This window comes from Chiloscyllium punctatum, chromosome 10 (genome assembly GCF_047496795.1).
Source record: "Chiloscyllium punctatum isolate Juve2018m chromosome 10, sChiPun1.3, whole genome shotgun sequence".
NCBI lineage: Eukaryota > Metazoa > Chordata > Chondrichthyes > Orectolobiformes > Hemiscylliidae > Chiloscyllium > Chiloscyllium punctatum.
Window position 1 is genome coordinate 22,157,489 of NC_092748.1, and position 13,427 is coordinate 22,170,915.

At 40.9% G+C, this 13,427-nt stretch overlaps 1 protein-coding gene across 1 annotated transcript in view; it reads right to left on the reverse strand.

Moving 5' to 3' along the window:
• bmpr2b (bone morphogenetic protein receptor, type II b (serine/threonine kinase)) overlaps positions 1-13,427 on the reverse strand; it is a 312,441-nt gene that overhangs the window by 66,256 nt on the left and 232,758 nt on the right. The window lies entirely within an intron of this gene.

Genomic DNA, 13,427 nt, shown 5'->3' on the forward strand with positions numbered 1-13,427 from the left:
CACCAATAATAGACACTGAGGTTCTGGTGGAAATCAGAAGCAGGGATTCAGCATCAAAACTCAGGTTAAAGAATGCTGTTTCCCAAAGGTCTTGTGGCATTTCCTAACTTGTTGCAGCACACAGGTTGAAAACCGCCACAACATAGTACTCTATTGGATCTAAAGCACTTTGGGACAAATGATGCTCATGAGAAAAATTAAAAATACAAGCCCTTTTCCTTTCAAAGCACTCATTTCAGTACAGTCCATCTGGTTAAAATCCTACTCAAGTATGAAATTCCAGTATAGTATACTTGTTTCACCTCTATACCCCCGACTCCATCCCTTTAGCTGCCAACCCTCTCTGAAACCCCACCTCCTTTCCCAAAGTTCAAGATCAACAGTCATGGTTCCTACTTTGCTACTCCATACTAGCCTGTGATTTCAAGGCAGTGAAACAACACCTTGGATCCTTACCTTTTTTCATTCAATCATGAGATGCAAGGCCAGCATTTAACACCATACCTTAACTGCCCCAAGGAGGTGAGTCACCTTCTTGGCTATAACTGAATGACTTGCTTGTCCATTTAAAGAGCAGTTAAGGATCAACAATATTGCCTTTGTTCTGAAGTCATGTACAGATTCTAAAGGTATTAATGAACACTAGTGCCTCTCGGATATTGCCCAGGTACACTGTACACAAAAAAGCATGATAAATCTAATCTGACCAATTACTGCCTCATCAGTCTACTAATCGTCAGTAAAAAATTTTTGTTCACTCATAGGATGTGGGTGTCTCGGGTTAGACCAGCATTTATTGCCCATAGAGAGGGCAATTAAAAGGCAAACACATTGCTGTGGGTCTGGAGTCACATGTAGGCCAGACATAGCAAGGATTGCACTATCCTTCTCTAAAGGACATTAGCAAACCAGATAGGTATCCGGCAATCAACAATGATTTCATGATCATCACTCGACCCTTAATTCCAGGTTCTTTATGGAGTTTAAATTCCATCATCTGTCATAGCTGGATTTGAACCAGGGTCCCCAGAATATTCATTGAGTTTCTAGATTGGTAGTCCAGTGATAATACCATTAGGGCATTACCTCCCCTAACGTGATGAAAGATGTTATCAACAGTATAATCAAGCATCACCAGCTCAGCAATAACCTTATCACTAACACCCTATTTCAATTCTGCCAGGGCCACTCAGCTCCTGACTACATGATAGTTTTGGATAAGCACAGAGATGAAGTGAGAGTGACAGCCTTTGACATCAAGGCTACATTTGACATAATGTGCACCAAGGAGCCCTAGCATTGGATCAATGCTTGGAATCAATGGATATCAGGGGCAATCCCTCGGCTGGTTTGAGTCATACCTGGGACATAGGAAGATGGTTGTAGTTGTTGGAGGTCAGTCATCTTAGCTGCAGGACATCTCTACAGGAGTTCTTCAAGATATTGTCCGAGACCCAACATCTTCAGCTGTTTCAGTAATGACCTTCTCTCCATCATAAAGTCAGAAATGGGGATATTTGCCGATGATTGCATAATGTTCAGCACCATTTGCAGCTCTTCAGATACTGAAGCAGTCCTTGTTCAAATGCAACAAGATCTGGACAATATCCAGGCTTAGGCTGACAAATGACAAGTAGCATTCATGCCACACAACTGCCAGGTAATGACCACCAGATGCAATTAAACCACCACCCCTTGATATTCAATGGCATTACCTTCACTGAACCTCCCCCACTATCAACATCACAAGGGTTACCATTGCCTAGGTTACCATACAACTGGACTCACCATATAAACACAGTGGTTACAAGAGAAGTTCAGAGGCTAGAAATAAGTAACTCACCTCCTGACTCCCCAAAGCCTGTCTACCATCAATGAGACACAAGTCAAGAGTGTTTGATGGAATACTCCTCACTTGCCTGGATGGGTGCCATCCAGATGAAGCAGGCCACTTGATTGGCACCACATCCACAATCCCCACTGACGCTCAAAAGCAGCAGTATGTACTGTCTACAAGACATACTGTAGATATTCACCAAAATCTTCAGACACTCCTTCCAAACCCATGAGTATTTCCATCTAGAAGGACAAGGACAAGGACAAGGACAACAAGTACGTGGGAATACCACTACCTACAGACTCCCCTCCAAGTCACACACTATCCTAACTCGGAAATATATCGCTGTTCCTGCACTCTCAATCAGTCAAGATCCTGGAATTCCCTCCTTAAGGGCATTGTTGGTCAACTTACAGCACATGGGCTACAGTGGTTAAAGAAAGATGCTTATCACAACCTTCTCAGGGGCAGATAGGGATGGATAATAAAAAAATGCTGGATAGCCGATGGTCCTTACATCTCACAAGAGAATAAAAAAAATGGTTGCTATGTTATCGAGTAGTTTCATGGTCACCTTTTCTGATACTTGCTTTTTTAAAATACTCTCTAATCAATCTGCTTGGAAATGTTAGCCCACACGTGTGGAGTTTTCACCCAGGCTTCTTAACCTGACATGAGTTAGAAGTCAAGAAGCAGAATTTGGATGATCTTGAATTTATGAAAGGAGAACCAGGAAGCAGTACTTCTTAGGGCTACTGCTTCGTTTTCGGAGGCCAATTTTTCTTTCAGAGGCTGTTTCATTTTTTCCAACTTCTGGGTGAAGCAGTCAAGTAGTAACACCACCTCTTTTGTTATAGTGATGTGTAGGGTATTTAACTTACAAAAACAGATTTCGAAATATTTATCAATATCCTCAGTACTTATCAAACTATTAAACTTAAAGCCATGTAAGGAAAGCCTCAATTTCCTGGATGTCACAGCATTAAATTGGTACAAGACAACAGGCAAAAATTTGGCAACACTTTTTCTTTTCAAAACCATTTACTAACGTTGCGGAATGCTAGTATTCTCAATTAATGCTTGAAGTGTCTCAACAAACTGGGGAGACTTGGAGAGGATTGGATTGTTTGTCACAGTCACTTCAGAGCAAAAGTGAATGGGACACTTCTTAGCCAGTTATTCAATGAAGCATCTTTCACTGGTATGCACAAAGAGAAAAAACAATTGAACCTAGCTGCAACCATGTAACAATGTTGAAGTTAATTTTCCAAATGCTTTCAGGTAATGATCAAATGTAAATCTTTGCCTTTTTGAAACTCCAACATGCGATTCATTACTGAGCAAAAATGGAGGGTATTCTCTCCCTTCCTCTTTTCATAGTGTGGGCGTCAACAGGCATGGTGAGCCATTCATTCCCTGGTCTCTCACAGCAGGCTTCAATATCACCACTGATAGACATTAATATTTTGTCTCTGATCCTTCACACAGAATGAATGCAATATCATTACTCAGACACACTGAGGTTGAAGTCTGCAAACAACAGGTCTTTCTGTATTGTCTGAAGTATCATATTACCAAATTAACACTCATCATCCCAAAGCAACATTTCAATCTCATTGCGTGGAGACCTATGTCTACCACAATCACCTGTCTGAGAACAGTTGTCATGCATTTCTAGTCATGCCTGAACAGATAATTTCTGTATCATAAAACTGATAATCATCTTTATCCAGCCAGTTAAGTATGATGATTTTGGTTTGTCTCATTATATGATGCATATTTCATTATCTCTGCCCAAGGAAGGACAAGAATTGTAATTCTCATTTGTGAGCAATGATGTCAGTGTGAGGCAGTCAGACAGTGTTCCATCATATTCACAACTGTTGATGTTGGCTAAAGCACAACAACTTGTATTTATATAGTACCTCTAGCATAATAAATATTCAAAAGTGTTTCACAGAAGCATTATACAATAAATAGGTTAACTTTCATAACCAAAAAGTCTGTAATAGTAGTAGGTAGGTTTTAAGGACTTGGCGAAAGTGAATACTGCAGATGCTGAAGATTAGAGTCAAGAGTGTGGTGCTGGAAAAGTACAGCAGGTCAGGCAGTAGCAGAGAAGCAGGAAAATCGACGTTTCAGGCAAAAGTCCTTCATCAGGAATGAGGCTACAAGCAGAGGGGGTGGTGAGAATGCCTACAAGGAGGAAAGCAAGGCAGAGAAAGAGATTTAAGGAAGGTATTCCAGATTTTACAGCTGGGTGCAAAGACATGACCAATGCCTGGAGCCTCACCACACTTACAAGTGGCGATTTTAGTGCCTACTCTATGGAGGGAAGAAAGAATGTCATCATGGGTCTGAGAAGTTATGGTGAACAGGTTGAGTGCCTCACCATGACTGTGAGCCATAATACTGAGGACCATGCCCTGTTTGAAAGCTTGGGAACAAATATTTAATCAGACAAGTGAAGTTATGGAGCTTGCTCTTTGAAGAAGCAGGGATAAGTTGCTTCATTTTTTTATTTCTCAAATTTTTTCAACTCTTTGTATGCATTCAAGCGTTATAAATAGCTTTGAAATAAATACTTCTTTAACAGTTCTGCACTCTTTCTCAAAACCTTTTCAAGAACAGAAAGCAGAAGCTCTGACCTATGACATACTTAAAAATGTTATTAGTAGATCAAGAGGGAGCACAGAAGGAAGGTTTGTGAATGTTAGTAATACAGACAATCGCACAAATATGATTCAATATTCATACATGTAACTTTAATTATACTTGTTATAATACGGTGTTTAAATGGTCCATCTGAAGCACAAAACTCTAATGAGATACATTCTTTGATGAACATCTTCAACCTGTATTAGACTCTAGACTCTAAACTCCAACTCAATGTTAAACACACTACCCTCATTAGGAAACTCTCGAGTGTAAAACTTCCTCAATTCAACTCGAGGCTTTACACAATTTTCAGTTACAATGTAGGGCTGCCAGTTCAGAGTCCTTGATTTTAGAAGTCCCAAGTCACATGCATATAGAGTCACAGACGTTGACAGTACAGAGACATGTCCTTTGGCCTAAACTGGTCCATGCCAACCAAAACGTCCATCCATGCTAACCCCACTTCTCTGCACTTGGTTCCATCTCTGCCCTGCCAGCCATGTGCATAAAATGTCTGAGTTCTGACTGTCAAAACAAATGATCCTCGCCCTAATCAAGGAAGGCACTCAAATGAGAGCAGGACAAAGAATGTGTTTCAAAGATTCCCTGAAATTTTCCCTCATGAAAAGCAACATATATGTAACCACATGGGAGACCTTCGTTCAGAAGAAACCTACTTGGAGAAAACATTTGCATTGAAAGAATACAATGCTTTTGAGAACACTGGGCAGCAAGAATAAGTACAGAAGGAGAACTGGAGAATGGAGTGCAAATGATCTCAAGGCCAACGAGCAATTCCATCTTCTGGAAACACCGACAAATATGTGGTTGGAGATTTGGCTCTAGGGTCGGTCTCACCAACCACACAAAGACCTATAGAACACATGACCTGCAGAACGTCCTAGGTGGACAGTCACAATTGTTGGTGTAATTTGCTGATGGCATTAACACTGAACCTTTGATTTAAACACTATTTTGTATGTTCTTGTTTGATGCACCTTGTTCACTGCATGTAACGTATCATGCATACTTCTTGGGATTCTACCAAAACTAGTGCATATACTAGCATGCCAGGGTGCCCAGTCAGAAACAGGATTTCATACCTTGAGTTGCCACAAAACTAGCAAGACTTCAGTAAACATAAGAATTGGGAGCAGGAGTAAGCAAGTCAGCCTCTTGCACCATTCAATACAATCCTGGTAAATCTCATCACTATCTCCACAGCACTTGCCTGTCCGCTCACCATTACTAATTAAAAATCTCTCTCTCCTTAACTTGACCCAATGTCCCAACATCCACCACACTCTGAGGTCCTGAGTTCCAAAGATTCAAGACTCTTTAAGGGGAAATAATTTTTCCTCATCCCTGTTCTAAATCTGCTTCCCCTTAACCTAAAACTATGGCCTCTCATTCGGGATTGTGGAAACAACTTCTCTAAATCTACTTTATCTGTCCCTGATAGCATCTCACATATCTCAAATCGATCTCCTCTCATTCTACTAAAATCCAGAGATGATAGTTCTAAATTTCTAAATAGGTAAAATTTGGTGAATATATACTTTGATTTCTCTTCCTTGTCCATTGGTGCTGGCACTGTTTTCTTTACGAATTCTCCAGATGCAAGTCTTCAACTCACCAAGGGTACCCTTTCATGAAGTACCTTCTGAAGATTTGATTTGTTTCTTGATGAGTATTTGATGCAAATGATACACACAGGAAGGCCAGCCAAATGTCTGCTCCTTCTCATTGAATTGATGTATTGGGTTCTTCTCTTTTGTACTCGATTCCAAAGTAACTTCGAAACTAGCACCAAACTAAGCTTGTTTCTTCAATGATTTATCAGCCTGTCTGTGAATAGTGCACATGCACACCAATGAGCTTAAGTGGCCAAATTGGGAAGTGTTCTTTTATCTCTGCCATTGAACGTATTGGGCTGTTTGTGCCAGGGTTTGTTAGTCTGGTTTTGTGTAAGCAATATATCTCAACAAATACCGGGCAGATTTCGACAAATCTTGGTATGCAGCCAAGATATGGCTCGAGAAAGAACTGGTTAGTTTTCGAAAGGATGCAGATCCATATACTAGATGTTCTAAAAGCGGTTTTGATTGGATTTATTATTGTCAGGTGAACTGAGGTACATTGAAAAGTATCATTTTGCATGCTACCCAGGCAAATCATACCTTATACAAGTATATCAAGGCAACAGGACACATTGCAAAGTATAGTGTTACAGATACAGAGAAGATCTGAGATTTGTTAACATTGAAAAATAGGTTGAATTGATTTTATTTAGAATGTTGCTTATTGTTTTATTTACAGTGTTATGGATTGTCTCAGATGCTGTGGTGGAATTTGTCCCAACTGTATAAAGATGAGCAGACTTTTCAGAGCAGGTTGTTCAATGTGTACCGACTTGAGGCCCCAAGGTAGAGCTTGGTAATTGTCATAAGGTTGTGCCTTTCATTTACCTTGCCACTCAAATTTTCACCCTATCTATTATTACTACTATATTTGTTTACACCACTATTTTTGTCAGCATCCTTTTCTTCAGTTAACACTGAAATCAAGTACTCATTCAGTCTAACTTTGCTTTGTGAATGTAAATCACCTTAATTATCTATAAGTGTCCATTTAGTCTCTCCGCAGAAAATCATCTGAAGTGCATTAATGTGATAAAACCTGGGAATGTATATTGTTAACAGGGAGTCAGCTCTCAGATAACATTCAAACAGATCATTGGGCAAGTTATGTTGAGACAGGTACTGCATGTTTGCTTCAAAGGTTCCATTGTAATTTTTCTAAGAAAGGGTACCTTCCTCCATAAAAAGATGTTTCCTTCCCTCTGATTTAAGTATTTGTATACATTCTCAGGTGTATTCCACTGTATACACAGCCCAGTTTCTCTGTGTTACTCGGTCAGTTTATGAATGAAAATCTTACTAACTTTAGCAAGTCAAACTGACAGCTTTTCCCTGACTACAAGAATCAAAGCAACAAGAGGTGAAACTAAGCATAAACTACTGTAAATACTCTGCAAGCCAGGCAGCAATACAAGGGCACTTGTCTAGTGTGCAAGTTCAAATTTAATACTGCATCCTCCTCAGCAGTTTGTCTCACAGTTCCCCTGCCGAAGTCTAAGACTTAATGCTAAAATTCATAACTGAGGCAGCTTTCAGTACAAAGACATCTAAATGCAAAGTTAGCAACTTAACTTTTTTTTAATTTTCCTATCCACCTGGGAGATAATTTTATGGTCCCCTGGAAAACCCCTATTGGCCCCAATTTGTAGATTGCTAATTTCCAAGTTAGTTTACAGCATAAGCATCATGGTTACGCAAAGTACTGGGCTAATGGTAAGATTCTTGGGAGTGCAGATGAGCAGAGAGATCTCGATGCCCATGTATACAGATCCCTGAAAGTTGCCACCCAGATTGACAGGGTTGTTAAGAAGGCATACAGTGTTTTGGCCTTTATTAATAGAGGGATTGTGTTCTGGAACCAGGAGGTTATGCTGCAGCTTTATAAAGCTCTGATACAGCCACACTTGGAGTATTGTGTACAGTTCTGGTCATCGCATTATAAGAAGGATATGGAAGCTTTGGAAAGGGTGCAGAGGAGATTTACTAGGATGTTGCCTAGTATGGAAGGAATGTCTTACGAGGAAAGGCTGAGGGGGCCTTGAGGCTGTTCTCGTTAGAGAGAAGAAGGTTGAGAGATGACTTAATACAGACATACAAGATAATCAGAGGGTTAGATAGGGTGGACAGGGAGAGTCTTTTTCCAAGTATGGGGACGACAAACACGAGGGGACACTAATTTAAAGTGAGGGGAGATAGATATAAGACAGATGTCAGAGGTAGTTGCTTTACTCAAGAGAGTAGTAAGGGTATGGAATGCTTTGCCTGCAACGGTAGTAGATTCGCCAAGTTTAAGTGCATTTAAGTCGTCATTGGACAGGCATATTGATGTACATGGAATAGTGTAGGTGGGATGGGCTTCAGATTAGTATGACTGGGCGGCGCAACATCGAGGGCCGAAGGGTCTGTGCTGTGCTGTAATGTTCTATGTTATTTTACCTAGTAACTGGATAACAAGTGGTAGCATGAATGTTAGCAGTTTCTTTGCCCATGGTGTTGGTCATTGCTCCCTTTTGGAAAGCAACTTGTTCCACAGCGGAATTTGAACATGGCAACTGAACTGGAGATAATTGCTCAATTAATAATTTCATACTTCACAACAGTTTGTGTTTGATTGTGACCGAAACTGCTTTCAGACATTATCTCTGAATTAGCTCTAATTTTAACATATGCTCCCTTGTTTTTCACATTACAATAGAGACTACATTTGAAACATACACCTAAAGACGTGTGGACCTTTGTCTAAAGAAGTGTCATACCAGACTGAAAGCATATACTCTTTATCGCATTTTCCACCTGGGAACCCTGCAGCCTTCTGGATGTAATATCAAGTTCAATAACTTTAGGGCCTGAGCTCTCTCACACCCTTGCCCCTACCCCCAGACACCAGGCCTTGTTATCACATAGTCTGCTATTACACACCACACACTGATAGCCACCAACAGCTATTCACCCTACTAGCCAGATCATCCTTCATTCCTTGTCTGTCCAACTGCTCTTCTCTCTGTCTGGGTTCTATCCCCATTTACTATAACTTATTCCTTACTCCCTCACAATCCTCTGCATGTAAACCGACATTTTCCTAGCTACCATCAGTTCTGAGGAAGGGTCACTTGACTCTGAATAACTCTGATTCTCTCCACATGTGCTGCCAGACCTGCTGAGCTTTTCCAGCAATTTTTACTTTTGTCTCTGATTTACTGCATCCATAGTTATTTCACTTTTTAATTAACAAGATTCCAATGGTTTTGGGCTACATAAACACCGCATGTATTCTCAGGCACTGAGAATACTGATGGATCTATGCCAACCAAAGTCAGAGGATTACCAAACTGTACTCAGTAACTCTAGTCAACTTTTTTTAAAATTAACAACTTCAGGAGAGGAGCATAGGTGTGCATTTTTTTTTAAAGCAGGAGTGGTATTTGAAATTTTCCTTTTCCAAGGGTACCAAGGAAAGAATTGTTCAAATGGTTTCAAGGCAATCAGATTTTCAATGGAATACAGCTACTGGCTAACATAGGCCAAGTCAGGGGTAGAATGGCTGCCTTTATTGGCAGAGAAGCACAGAGGAAGCCATATTTTTCAGATCCAGTTATAATATAAATGCAGCTTGAAAATATTGTAAGGCTTTGCAGTTAAGTTCATAAGATACGGGAGCAGAATTAGGTGATTCAGCCCACCAAGTCTGCTCCACCCATTCGATCATGGCTGATATGCTCCTCACCCACATTTTCCTGCCTTCTCTCCATATCCCTTCAACCCATTACAAATTAAAAGTCTGTCTAACCCCTCCTTAAATTTACTTACTGTTCCAGCATCCACCACACTTTGGGGTAGTGAATTCCACAGATTCATAACCCTTTCGAAGAAGTAGTTTCTCCTCAACTCTGTTTAAAATTTGCTACCTCTTATTCTCAGACCATAACCACTTGTCCGAGAATGCCCCACAAGTGGAAGAGTCCACTCCACTTCCCTACCTATAGCAAGGCTATCATGGAAACAGACCCTTTGATCCAACCTGTCCATTCCGACTAGATATCCCAACCCAATCTAGTCCCACCTGCCAGCACCCGGCCAATATCCCTCCAAACCCTTCCTATTCATATACCCATCCAAATGCCTTTTAAATGTTCTAATTGTACCAGCCTCCACCACATCCTCTGGCAACTCATTCCATGCACGTACCACCCTCTGCGTGAAAAAGTTGCCCCTTAGGTTTCTTTTATATCTTTCCCCTCGCACCCTAAACCTATGCACTCTAGTTCTGGACTCCCCCACCCCAGGGAAAAGACTTTGTCCATTTATCCTATCCATGCCCCTCATAATTTTGTAAACCTCTATAGGGTCACCCCTCAGCCTGCAACGCTCCAGGGAAAACAGCCCCAGCCTGTTCACCCTCTCCCTATACCTCAAATCCTCCAACCCTGGCAACATCCTTGTAAATCTTTTCTGAACCCTTTCAAGTTTCACAACATCTTTCCGATAGGAAGGAGACCAGAATTGCACACAATATTCCAACAGTGGCCTAACCAATGTCCTGCACAGCCGCAACATGACATCCCAATTCCTGTACTCAATACTCTGACCAATGAAGGAAAGCCACCTTCACTATCCTATCTACCTGCGACTCCACTTTCAAGGAGCTATGAACCTGCACTCCAAGGTCTCTTTGTTCAGCAACACTCCCTAGGACCTTACCATTAAGTGTATAAGTCCTGCTAAGATTTGCTTTCCCAAAATGCAGCACCTCGCATTTATCTGAATTAAATTCCATCTGCCACTTCTCAGCCCATTGGCCCATCTGGTCAAGGTCCTGTTGTAATCTGAGGTAACCCTCTTCACTGTCCACCAAACCTCCAATTTTGGTGTCATCTGCAAACTTACTAACTATACCTCTTATGCTCGCATCCAAATCATTTATGTAATTGACAAAAAGTAGAGGACCCAGCACCGATCCTTGTGGCACTCCACTGGTCACAGGCCTCCAGTCTGAAAACAACCCTCCACCACCACCCTCTGTCTTCTACCTTTGAGCCAGTTCTAACATTTTGCAAGATGTCACCATCTATTTCCCTACAGTCTATATCTTCCATATCCTTTTCCACAATAAATACTGTTGCAAAATATTCATTTAGTATCTTTCCCATTTTTTGTGGATCTACACAAAGGCCGCCTTGCTGATCTTTGAGGGGAGGGGAGGGGAGGTTGGGGCCCTATTCTCTCCCTCATCACCCTTTTGTCCTTAATATATTTGTAAAAACCCTTTGGATTCTCCTTAATTCTATTTGCCAAAGCTATCTCATGTCCCTGTTTTGCCCTCCTGATTTCCCTCTTAAGTATACTCCTACTTCCTTTATACTCTAAGGATTCACTCAATCTATCCTGTCTATACCTGAGATATGCTTCCTTCTTTTTCTTAACCAAACCCTCAATTTCTTTAGTCATCCAGCATTCCCTATACCTACCAGCCTTCCTTTTCACCCTGACAGGAATATACTTTCTCTGGATTCTTGTTATCTCATTACTAAAGGCTTCCCATTTTCCAGCTGTCTCTTTACCTGCGAACATCTGCCTCCAATCAGCTTTCAAAAGTTCTTGCTTAATACCGTCAAAATTGGCCTTTCTCCAATTTAGAACTTCAACTTTTAGATCTGGTCTATCCTTTTCCATCACTATTTTAAAACGAATAGAATTATAGTCGCTGGCCCCAAAGTGCTCCCACACTGACACCTCAGTCACCTGCCCTGCCTTATTTCCTAAGAATAGGTCAAGTTTTGCACCTTCTCTAGTAGGTACATCCACATACTGAATCAGAAAATTGCAGGGTCAGCTGCATCTCCACTTATGTCCTATTAGGTAAGCAGACCACGATGTCCTGAATTGAACACTGTTCAGAGTCAAAATCATGGCAATAATAGGCAAGGGACTGCACGTGGCAATCAGCAAAGAGTAGATATGAAGTAGATATGAAGACTAGATACTTTTGTAATGGTCACCATGAACCTCGTGTGCTGTGTTGCAGTCTGGTGCGAGGGAAAAAGACATCACAGACAGTGTGCAAAGTATTATGCAGGAGGAGTAAGCCAGAACCTGTAATTATTAGGAAGTATACAAGTGTTTGAAGTATCATCAAGTTCTCTGTACTTTGCCTCAAAACCAACTGTGGAATATTCATTTGCAGATTTATATTTGCAATTACAATCTATTTCGTTCAAAAAGCACACAATCTGCAGGCAGTCAGTCAATATGGCATTTTATAAACGCCTACTTTGGAAATAAAGCCAGTCTGAGTCCAGTTTAAGACAGACAGACTCCAAACAAGACCTCACAACTAAATATATTGTCTGACTGAAGGTTTCACCTCCTTTATATCGATTGATAACACTTTAAGTTATCTCAGGACAGTGACTTGAAAGAAATTTTGGGATTTGCATATTAATCAATCAAAACCTGCATCTCCATTATAACTGATTAAAGACTTAAGAGCCGTCTTAGGTATGTTCAATTCACTCGCATGAACAGTAAGATCCTTTGATCTTTTCCTTATAAATTCTGTATCTAAGACCTTCTCTCTCTCACGAGCACCTGATAAAGGAGCAGCACGCTGAAAGCTAGTGTTTTCAAATACACCTGTTGGACTAAAGCCTGTGTCATGTGATTTTTGATTTTGTCGAACTCAGTCCAACACAAGCACATCCACATGATATTTTAAAACTAAACGAATTATGATCACTGGTCCCAAAGTGCTCACCCACTAGCACATCAGTCACTTGCCCTGCCTTATTTCTCCAAGAGGTGGTTAAATTTTGCCCCTTCTCTTATAGGGCCATCTACATATTGACTCAAAAAAAAATTTGTTGAACACACTTGATAAATTCCTGGATGTGGGTTTGCTCGCAGAGCTGGAAGGTTCATTTTCAGACGTTTCGTCACCATACTAGCTAACATCTTCAGTGAGCCTCTGGATGAAGCACTGCTGGTTTTTCCTGCTTTCTATTTATATGTTTTGGTTTCCTTGGGTTGGTGATGTCATTTCCTCTGGTGATATCATTTCCTATTCTTTTTCTCAGAGGGTGGTAAATGGGATCCAAGTCAATGTGTTTGTTAATAAAGTTCAGGTTGGAATGCTATGCGTCTAGGAATTCTCGTGTATCTCTCGGTTTGGCTTGTTCTAGGATGGATGTATTGTCCCAGTCGAAGTGGTGTCCTTCTTTATCTGTATGTAAGGACACTCGTGAGAGAGGGTCATGTTGTTTTGTGGCTAGCTGATGTTCATGTATCCTGGTGGCTAG